Below are 12160 nucleotides of genomic sequence, written 5' to 3'. Positions count from 1 at the left end.
TTGAGGACAATGTGTGGTTGAGGTGGTTTGATCGAGTGAATAACGCAAGGGTAAGAGAGATGTTGGAAATAAAAAGAGCGTGGTTGAGAGAGCAGAAGAGGGTGTTTTGAAGTGGTTTGGGCACATGGAGAGGATGAGTGAGGAAAGATTGACCAAGAGGATATATGTGTCGGAGGTGGAGGGAACAAGGAGAAGAGGGAGACCAAATTGGATGTGGAAAGATGGAATGAAAAAGATTTTGTGTGATCGGGGCCTGAGCATGCAGGAGGGTGAAAGGAGCGCAAGGAATAGAGTGAATTGGAGCGATGTGGTATACCGGGTTGACGTGCTGTGAGTGGATTGAAGCAGGGCATGTGAAACGTCTGGGGTAAACCATGGAAAGCTGTGTAGGTATGTATATTTGCGTGTGTGGACGTATGTATATACATGTGTATGGGGGGGGTGGCCATTTCTTTCGTCTGTTTCCTTGCGCTACCTCGGAAACGCGGGAGACAGCGACAAAGTATAATAAAAAAATAATAAAAATATATATATATATATATATATATATATATATATATAATATATATATATATATATATATATATATATATATATATATATACATATGTATATAAGTAGGTATATATATTTGCGTGTCTGGACGTATGTATATACATGTGTATGGGGTGGGTTGGGCCATTTCTTTCGTCTGTTTCCTTGCGCTACCTCGCAAACGCGGGTAGACAGCAGACAAAGCAAAAAAAAAAATATATATATATATATATATATATATATATATATATATATATATATATGATAATAATAGATATATAAGATAGATAGATAGATAGATATGATAGATTATATAGTTATATAGATATATAGATATATACAAATATATATATGTATAGGGATGCAGTGATGGCTTGCGCTAAAGATGCTTGTGGCATGAGAAGCGTGGGAGGTGGAGAGATTAGAAAGGGTAGTGGATGATGGGATGAAGAAGTAAGTGTATTACTGAGAGAAAAGTGAGAGGCATTTGGATGATTCTTGCAGGGATATAATGCAAATGTCTGGGAGATGTATAAAAGAAAGATTCATGAGGTCAAGAGAAAGGTGCAAAAAGTGAAAAAGAGGGTAAATGAGAGTTGGGGTGAGAGAGTATCATTAAATTTTAGGGAGGATAAAGAAATGTTTTGGAAGGAGGTCAATAAATTCGTAAGACAAGGGAACAAATGGGAACATCAGTGAAGGGGGCTAATGTGAAGGAGATAACAAGTAGTGGTGATGTGAGAAAGAGATGGAGTGAGTATTTTGAAGGTTTGTTGAATGTGTTTGGTGATAGAGTGGTAGATATAGGGTGTTTTGGTCGAGGTGGTGTGCAAAGTGAGAGGGTTAGGGAGAATAATTTGGTAAACAGAAAAGAGGTAGTAAATGCTTTACGGAGGATGAAGGCCAGCAAGGCAGCAGGTTTGGAAGGTATTGCAGTGGAATGTATTAAAAAGAGGGTTGACTGTATTGTTGATTCATGGTGAGGTGCCTGAGGATTGGCGGAATGCTTGCATAATGCCATTGTACAAAAGCAAAGGGGATAAAAGTGAGTAAAAGTGAGTAAGTTTGTTGAGTATTCTTGGGAAACTGTATGGGAGGGTATTGATTGAGATGGTGAAGGCAAGTACAGAGCATCAGATTGGGAAAGAGCATTGCGGTTTCAGATGTGTTACAGGATGTGTGGGTCAGGTGTTTGCTTTGAAGAATATATGTGAGAAATACTTAGAAAAGCAAATGGATTTTTAGGTAGGGTTTATGGATCTGGAAAAGGCATACGATAGAGTTGATAGAGATACTCTGTGGAAGGTATTAAGAATATATGGTGTGGGAGGTAAGTTGTTAGAAGCAGTGAAAAGTTTTAATCGAGGATGTAAGGCATATGTACGTGTAGGAAGAGAGGAAAGTGATTGGTTCTCAGTGAATGTTGGTTTGCGGCAGGGGTACGTGAGATCTCCATGGTTGTTTAATTTGTTTATGGATGGGGTTGTTAGGGACGTGAATGCAAGAGTTTTGGAAAGAGGGGCAAGTATGCAATCTGTTGTGGATGAGAGAGCTTCGGAAGTGAGTCAGTTGTTGTTCGCTGATTATATAGCACTGGTGGATGATTCGGGTGAAAAATTGCAGAAGCTGGTGACTGAGTTTGGTAAAGTGTGTGAAAGAAGAAAGTTAAGAGTAAATGTGAATAAGAGCAAGGTTATTAGGTACAGTAGGGTTAAGGGACAAGTCAATTGGAGGTAAGTTCGAATGGAGAAAAACTGGAAGAAGTGAAGTGTTTTAGATATCTGGGAGTGGATTTGGCAGCGGATGCAGCCATGGAAGCGGAAGTGAATCACAGGGTGGGGAGGGGGCGAAAGTTGTGGGAGCGTTGAAAAATGTGTGGAAGTCGAGAACGTTATCTTGGAAAGCAAAAATGGGTATGTTTGAAGGAATAGTGGTTCCAACAATGTCATATGGTTGCGAGTCGTTGGCTATAGGTAAAGTTGTGTGGAGGAGGGTGGATGTGCTAGAAACGAGATGTTTGAGGACAATATGTAGTGTGGGGTGGTTTGATCGAGTAAGTAATGAAAGGGTAAGAGAGATGTGTGGTAATAAAATGAGTCTAGTTGAGAGAGAAGAAGAGGGTGTTTTGAAATGGTTTGGCAACACAAAGAGAATGAGTAAGGAAAGATTGACAAAGAGGATATATGCGTCAGAGGTGGAGGGAACGAGAAGTGGGAGACCAAATTGGAGGTGGAAAGATTGAGTGAAAAAGATTCTGAGTGATCGGGGCCTGAACATGGTGGAGGATGAAAGGTGTGCAAGGAATAGAATGAATTGGAACGGTGTGGTATACCGGGGTCGACGTGCTGTCATGGATTAAACCAGGGCATGTGAAGCGTCTGGGGTAAACCATGGAAAGACTTATGATGCCTGGATGTGGAAAGGGAGCTGTGGTTTCGGTGCATTATACATGAGAGCTAGAGTCTGAGTGAACGAATGTGGCCTTTCTTGTCTTTTCCTGGTGCTACCTCGCGCACAAGCGGGAGGAGGGGGTTGTCATTTCATGTGTGGCGGGGTGGCGATGGGAATTAGCAAGGGCAGACAGTATGAATATGTCTGTGTGTGTTTATGTATGTATACGTTGAGATATATAGGTATGTATATGTGCGTGTGTGGACGTGTATGTATATATATGGGTATGTGGGTGGGTTGGGCCATTCTTTCGTCTGTTTCCTTGCGCTACCTCGCTAACGCGGGAGACAGCGACAAAGTATAATAGAAAAAAAAAAAAAAAAAAATATATATAATATATATATATATATATATATATATATATATATATATATATATATAATATATATATATATATATAATATATATATTTATATTATTTTATATACTTTGTCGCTGTCTCCCGCATTTGCGAGGTAGCGCAAGGAGACAGACGAAAGAAATGGCCCAACCCCCCCCATACACATGTATATACATACGTCCTCACACGCAAATATACATACCTACACAGCTTTCCATGGTTTACCCCAGACGCTTCACATGCCCTGCTTCAATCCACTGACAGCACGTCAACCCCGGTATACCACATCGCTCCAATTCACTCTATTCCTTGCCCTCCTTTCACCCTCCTGCATGTTCAGGCCCCGATCACACAAAATCTTTTTCACTCCATCTTTCCACCTCCAATTTGGTCTCCCTCTTCTCCTTGTTCCCTCCACCTCCGACACATATATCCTCTTGGTCAATCTTTCCTCACTCATCCTCTCCATGTGCCCAAACCAATTCAAAACACCCTCTTCTGCTCTCTCAACCACGCTCTTTTTATTTCCACACATCTCTCTTACCCTTACGTTACTCACTCGATCAAACCACCTCACACCACACATTGTCCTCAAACATCTCATTTCCAGCACATCCATCCTCCTGCGCACAACTCATCCATAGCCCACGCCTCGCAACCATACAACATTGTTGGAACCACTATTCCTTCAAACATACCCATTTTTGCTTTCCGGGATAATGTTCTCGACTTCCACACATTTTTCAAGGCTCCCAAAATTTTCGCCCCCTCACCCACCCTATGATCCACTTCCGCTTCCATGGTTCCATCCGCTGACAGATCCACTCCCAGATATCTAAAACACTTCACTTCCTCCAGCCTCTCACCATTCAAACTCACCTCCCAATTGACTTGACCCTCAACCCTACTGTACCTAATAACCTTGCTCTTATTGACATTTACTCTTAACTTTCTTCTTCCACACACTTTACCAAACTCCGTCACCAGCTTCTGCAGTTTCTCACATGAATCCGCCACCAGCGCTGTATCATCAGCGAACAACAACTGACTCACTTCCCAAGCTCTCTCATCCCCAACAGACTTCATACTTGCCCCTTCATACTTACCTCCCTAACAACCCCATCCATAAACATATATATATATATATATATATATATATATATATATATATATATATATATATATATATATATATATATATATATATATATATATATATATATAAGGTTTTAAAAAGCGAGATATACATAAGTATACTTATGTAAGTAGGAGAGATGGCCAGAGAGCGTTATTGGATTACGTGTTAATTGACAGGCGTGCGAAGAGAGACTTTTGGATGTTAATGTGCTGAGAGGTGCAACTGGAGGGATGTCTGATCATTATCTTGTGGAGGCTAAGGTGAAGATTTGTATGGGTTTTCAGAAAAGAAGATGAATGTTGGGGTGAAGAGGGTGGTGAGAGTAAGTGAGCTTGAGAAGGAGACCTTGTGAGGAAGTAACCAGGAGAGACTGAGTACAGAATGGAAAAAGGTGAGAACAAAGGAAGTAAGGGGGGTGGGGGAGGAATGGGATGTATTTAGGGAATCAGTGATGGATTGCGCAAAAGATGCTTGTGGCATAGAAGAGTGGGAGTGGGTTGTTTAGAAAGGGGAGTGAGTGGTGGGATGAAGAAGTAAGAGTATTAGGAAAGAGAAGAGAGAGGCATTTGGACGATTTTTGCAGGGAAAAAATGCAATTGAGTGGGAGATGTATAAAAGAAAGAGACAGAGGTCAAGAGAAAGGTGCAAGAGGTGAAAAAAAGGGCAAATGAGAGTTGGGGTGAGAGAGTATCATTAGATTTTAGGGAGAATAAAAAGATGTTCTGGGAAAGGGGGTAAATAAAGTGCGTAAGACAAGGGAGCAAATGGGAACTTCGGTGAAGGGCGCAAGTGGGGAGGTGATAACTAGTAGTGGTGATGTGAGAAGGGGATGGAGTGAGTATTTTGAAGGTTTGTTGAATGTGTGTGATGATAGAGTGGCAGATATAGGGTGTTTTGGTCGAGGTGGTATGCAAAGTGAGAGGGTTAGGGAAAATGATTTGGTAAACAGAGAAGAGGTAGTGAAAGCTTTGCGGAAGATGACAGCCGGCAAGGCAGCAGGTTTGGATGGTATTGCAGTGGAAATTTATCAAAAAAGGGGTGACTGTATTGTTTGACTGGTTGGTAAGGTTATTTAATGTATGTATGACTCATGGTGAGGTACCTGAGGATTGGCGGAATGCGTGCATAGTGCCATTGTACAAAGGCAAAGGGGATAAGAGTGAGTGCTCAAATTACAGAGGTATAAGTTTGTTGAGTATTCCTGGTAAATTATATGTGAGGGTATTGATTGAGAGGGTGAAGGCATGTACAAGCATCAGATTGGGGAAGAGCAGTGTGGTTTCAGAAGTGTAGAGGATGTGTGGATCAGGTGTTTGCTTTGAAGAATGTATGTGAGAAATACTTAGAAAAGCAAATGGATTTGTATGTAGCATTTAAAGGATTCTCAATGAATGTAGGTTTGCGGCAGGGGTGTGTGATTGTCTCCATGGTTGTTTAATTTGTTTATGGATGGGGTTGTTAGGTAGGTAAATGCAAGAGTTTGGAAAGAGGGGGGAAGTATGAAGTCTGTTGGGGATGAGAGAGCTTGGAAGTGAGTCAGTTGTTGTTCGCTGATGATACAGCGCTGGTGGCTGATTCATGTGAAAACTGCAGAAGCTGGTGACTGAGTTTGGAAAAGTGTGTGAAAGAAGAAAGTTAAGAGTAAATGTGAATAAGAGCAAGGTTATTAGGTACAGTAGGGTTAAGGGACAAGTCAATTGGAGGTAAGTTCGAATGGAGAAAAACTGGAGAAGTGAAGTGTTTTAGATATCTGGGAGTGGATTGGCAGCGGATGGAAGCCATGGAAGCGGAAGTGAATCACAGGGTGGGGAGGGGGCGAAAGTTTGGGAGCGTTGAAAATGTGTGGAAGTCGAGAACGTTATCTGGAAAGCAAAAATGGGTATGTTTGAAGGAATAGTGGTTCCAACAATGTCATATGGTTGCGAGTCGTTGGCTATAGGTAAAGTTGTGGAGGAGGGTGGATGTGCTAGAAACGAGATGTTTGAGGACAATATGTAGTGATGGGTGGTTTGATCGAGTAAGTAATGAAAGGGTAAGAGAGATGTGTGGTAATAAAAAGAGGTTAGTTGAGAGAGCAGAAGAGGGTGTTTTGAAATGGTTTGGCAACACAAGAGAATGAGTAAGGAAAGATTGACAAGAGGATATATGCGTCGAGGTGGAGGGAACGAGAAGTGGGAGACCAAATTGGAGTGGAAAGATTGAGTGAAAAAGATTCTGGTGATCGGGGCCTGAACATGTGGAGGATGAAAGGGTGCAAGGAATAGAATGAATTGGAACGGTGTGGTATACCGGGGTCGACGTGCTGTCAATGGATTAAACCAGGGCATGTGAAGCGTCTGGGGTAAACCATGGAAAGACTTATGATGCTGGATGTGAAAGGGAGCTGTGGTTTGGGTGCATTATACATGAGAGCTAGAGTTGAGTGAACGATGTGGCCTTTCTTGTCTTTTCCTGGTGCTACCTCGCGCACAAGCGGGAGGAGGGTTGTCATTCATGTGTGCGGAGTGGCGATGGAATAGCAAGGCAGACAGTATGAATTATAATGTATATATGTATATTCGGTTGTTTATGATGTATACGTTGAGATATATAGGTATTATATGTGCTGTGTGACGGTATGTATATATATGGTATGTGGTGGGTTGGGCCATCTTCGTCTGTTTCTTGCGACTACTCGTAACGCGGAGACAGCGACAAGTATAATAAAAAAAAAAAAAAAAAAAAATATATATATATATATATATATATATATATTATATATATATATATATTATTTTATTTATTATTTATACTTTGTCGCTGTCTCCCGCATTTGCGAGGTAGCGCAAGGAAACAGACGAAAGAAATGGCCCAACCCCCCCCCCCATACACATGTATATACATACGTCCTCACACGCAAATATACATACCTACACAGCTTTCCATGGTTTACCCCAGACGCTTCACATGCCTGCTTCAATCCACTGACAGCACGTCAACCCCGGTATACCACATCGCTCCAATTCACTCTATTCCTTGCCCTCCTTTCACCCTCCTGCATGTTCAGGCCCCGATCACACAAAATCTTTTTCACTCCATCTTTCCACCTCCAATTTGGTCTCCCTCTTCTCCTTGTTCCCTCCACCTCCGACACATATATCCTCTTGGTCAATCTTTCCTCACTCATCCTCTCCATGTGCCCAAACCACTTCAAAACACCCTCTTCTGCTCTCTCAACCACGCTCTTTTTATTTCCACACATCTCTCTTACCCTTACGTTACTCACTCGATCAAACCACCTCACACCACACATTGTCCTCAAACATCTCATTTCCAGCACATCCATCCTCCTGCGCACAACTCTATCCATAGCCCACGCCTCGCAACCATACAACATTGTTGGAACCACTATTCCTTCAAACATACCCATTTTTGCTTTCCGAGATAATGTTCTCGACTTCCACACATTCTTCAAGGCCCCCAGGATTTTCGCCCCTCCCCCACCCTATGATCCACTTCCGCTTCCATGGTTCCATCCGCTGCAGATCCACTCCCAGATATCTAAAACACTTCACTTCCTCCAGTTTTTCTCCATTCAAACTCACCTCCCAATTGACTTGACCCTCAACCCTACTGTACCTAATAACCTTGCTCTTATTCACATTTACCTTAACTTTCTTCTTCCACACACTTTACCAAACTCAGTCATCAGCTTCTGCAGTTTCTCACATGAATCAGCCACCAGCGCTGTATCATCAGCGAACAACAACTGACTCACTTCCCAAGCTCTCTCATCCCCCAACAGACTTCATACTTGCCCCTCTTTCCAAAACTCTTGCATTTACCTCCCTAACAACCCCATCCATAAACAAATTAAACAACCATGGAGACATCACACACCCCTGCCGCAAACCTACATTCACTGAGAACCAATCACTTTCCTCTCTTCCTACACGTACACATGCCTTACATCCTCGATAAAAACTTTTCACTGCTTATAACAACTTTCCTCCCACACCATATATTCTTAATACCTTCCACAGAGCATCTCTATCAACTCTATCATATGCCTTCTCCAGATCCATAAATGCTACATACAAATCCATTTGCTTTTCTAAGTATTTCTCACATACATTCTTCAAAGCAAACACCTGATCCACACATCCTCTACCACTTCTGAAACCACACTGCTCTTCCCCAATCTGATGCTCTGTACATGCCTTCACCCTCTCAATCAATACCCTCCCATATAATTTACCAGGAATACTAACAAACTTATACCTCTGTAATTTGAGCACTCACTCTTATCCCCTTTGCCTTTGTACAATGGCACTATGCACGCATTCCGCCAATCCTCAGGCACCTCACCATGAGTCATACATACATTAAATAACCTTACCATCCAGTCAACAATACAGTCACCCCCTTTTTTAATAAATTCCACTGCAATACCATCCAAACCTGCTGCCTTGCCGGCTTTCATCTTCCGCAAAGTTTTTCACTACCTCTTCTCTGTTTACCAAATCATTTTCCCTAACCCCTCACTTTGCACACCACCTCGACCAAAACACCCTATATCTGCCACTCTATCATCAAACACATTCAACAAACCTTCAAAATACTCACTCCATCTCCTTCTCACATCACCACTACTTGTTATCACCTCCCCACTTGCGCCCTTCACCGAAGTTCCCATTTGCTCCCTTGTCTTACGCACTTTATTTACCTCCTTCCAGAACATCTTTTTATTCTCCCTAAAATTTAATGATACTCTCTCACCCCAACTCTCATTTGCCCTTTTTTTTCGCCTCTTGCACCTTTCTCTTGACCTCCTGTCTCTTTCTTTTATACATCTCCCACTCAATTGCATTTTTTCCCTGCAAAAATCGTCCAAATGCCTCTCTCTTCTCTTTCACTAATACTCTTACTTCTTCATCCCACCACTCACTACCCTTTCTAATCAACCCACCTCCCACTCTTCTCATGCCACAAGCATCTTTTGCGCAATCCATCACTGATTCCCTAAATACATCCCATTCCTCCCCCACTCCCCTTACTTCCATTGTTCTCACCTTTTTCCATTCTGTACTCAGAATATATATATATATATATATATATATATATATATATATATTTATCCCTGGGTTAGGGGAGAAAGAATACTTCCCACGTATTCCCTGCGAATCGTAGAAGGCCACTAAAAGGGGAGGGAGCGGGAGGCTGGAAATCCTCCCCTCTTGTATTTTTTTTTAATTTTCCAAAAGAAGGATCAGAGAAGGGGGCCAGGTAAGGATATTCCCTCAGAGGCCCAGTCCTCTGTTTTAACGCTACCTTGCTAATGCGGGAAATGACGAATAGTTTGAAAGAAATATTAATATATATATATATATATATATATATATATATATATATATATATATATAATATATATATATATTATATATATTATATATATATATATATATATATATATATATATATATAAGTAACAGTTAGTTGATATATAACGAATAAACGTAGCTAGGACGCCATTTGGCAAACATGCGATTGTCCAAGACAGACAACTAGTGTATCATAGATTTATTATGTGGACAAGAAGGCGAATTGTTTGCAAATCTCATCAACAATAAAGTTATTCAATATATATAGACCTTTACTGATATCAAAGTCATAATTCTTTGTGTATTTATCAATAGAAGATTCAATGGTATTTCTCGTGGTACTGGAGTTAGAGTTAATAGCTGATATGGCATTACTCTAGTCAGTACAATGGTCATAGTTTTTAACTTGATTAAACAAGTTTCGATTCTTTTCTTTTTCTTAAACTACATTTATGTTGCTTATGTCTAACAGAAAGATCCTTACCAGTCTGCCCAACATAAAACATCGCAATTTCTACATGGTACTTTATAGATGCGCCCAGGAGAATTTTTTGGTGAGCTCCTGATTAAGACATTCTTAACAATAATATTGTTGCTGAAGGCAACATTTACATTAAAGGATCTAAGCAACATGTGAAGTATAGTAAAGTTATTATCAAAAGGGAGAACTGAAAGATTCTTCGTGTCAGTGGAATTCTTTGCTAACTTAAGGGATTTATCAATGAAAGATCTAGTTTACTTCAATTTAGATCCAATCGAATATATCCTCTTAAACACATTATCAGTAAACTCTGGAAATACGTAATGCCCTAAGGAACATAGATTGAAATGATGATAATTTAACTCTGTCAAATTGAGATCGCTTGATCATGCACAAAATTGTGATCCTTTCCAATATGCAATATTATATATATATATATATATATATATATATATATATATATATATATATATATATATATATATATATATATATAATAATTATATATATATATATATATATATATATTATCTGGAATAGCAGCGGGATCCCTCCGGTGACAGCTGAGGCTCCCAAGAAGAGCTGGCATCACCAGCAGCTAGGGAGTGGATTAATCGGCGCCGGGAAAATGTTCGACCTTGGTTAATTTTTGTCAACACACAAAAGTTCAAGGCCCCACCAAATGTACAGAGATGGAGTAAACGATTGGCGAAGAATGTAGAGTACTTCCAGTCCAATTATATGTTTGTCTTCATCGGTCTCATTCTATATTGTTTGATAACATCCCCACTACTTCTTATTGCTGTTGCTGCTTCATTTGGTGCCTGCTACATTCTGTCTTTGAAGAATGCTGAGAAGAAAATCATAATTGGAGGTCACGAAATATCTCTTGCTCACCAGTATGCTGCTGTTGGCATCTTTTCTCTGCCCATTCTGTATATGGCAGGGGCTGGTGCTGTCCTGTTCTGGGTCTTAGGTGCAAGTTTCTTCATTATTGTTATTCATGCCTCCTTGTACAATATTGAGAGCATTCTTGGCTCTGATGAGGAACCTTTTGACTTACAGATGGAGCAGGTATAAATGGGTTGAAGGTTTTAAAGGTCTTGCTCTGTGAAAAAATGAGGGTAGCTGAGAAAACCATCCTTTGAAATTTTCATTAAAGTTGGTGATCAGAATGTATAACATGAGTAAAGGTTAAAAGATACAGACCTCAGATACAAATTTCTTCTGGATTCCAGGTGATTTAGACCTCACACTATGTTTGCAAATGTGAAACATCACATTCTTAATGTTAAATGTAAAAATTTTCAATTAAAAGTAGTTGGAAATCTATCGTGTAGTGGTGTAATGTGCAGAGATGCACATGAAAAGTATCTAGAGAGTATTATACTTTGTGACACCATCATGCTTTAAAACTGGGATAGAACTTCTTTCTTTGAATGGCAAAATATATAGAATTTTTTGTGTAGAGGTGTTACAGATACCCACCTGGCTAATGAGGTCATTATCAGTTGCCATGATGAGTAAGAAGCTTTTGTTATTGTTTTGGTGCTCTGAGTGACTTATTGATGCAGTATATGTTAAAGTAGTCAATTGAAAAAGAAAATTTAAGTTTGAATTAGATAAATTTTTAAACTTTCTCAATTTTCTGTATTTATGTAAGGGAGCGGGGGGCTGGAAATCCTCCCCTCTCATTTTTTGAATTTTCCAAAAGAAGGAACAGAGAAGGGGGCCAGGTGAGGATATTTCCTTAAAGGCCCAGTCCTCTGTTCTAAACGCTACCTCGCTAATGCGGGAAATGGCGAATAGTATGAAAGAAAAAGAAAATATATATTATCCCTGGGGATAGGGGTGAA

The 12160-nt window shown here is 40.3% G+C and overlaps 1 pseudogene; it reads left to right on the top strand.

Moving 5' to 3' along the window:
- The window catches only part of LOC139765730 (prenylated Rab acceptor protein 1 pseudogene), a 137452-nt pseudogene extending 125556 nt beyond the window's left edge, over nucleotides 1-11896 (top strand).
- The last annotated feature ends 264 nt before the right edge of the window (nucleotides 11897-12160 follow it).

Source organism: Panulirus ornatus, chromosome 55, assembly GCF_036320965.1.
Source record: "Panulirus ornatus isolate Po-2019 chromosome 55, ASM3632096v1, whole genome shotgun sequence".
Lineage (NCBI taxonomy): Eukaryota > Metazoa > Arthropoda > Malacostraca > Decapoda > Palinuridae > Panulirus > Panulirus ornatus.
Note: the sequence above shows the minus strand (reverse complement) of the source record. Positions and strands in the feature narration are given on the sequence as shown.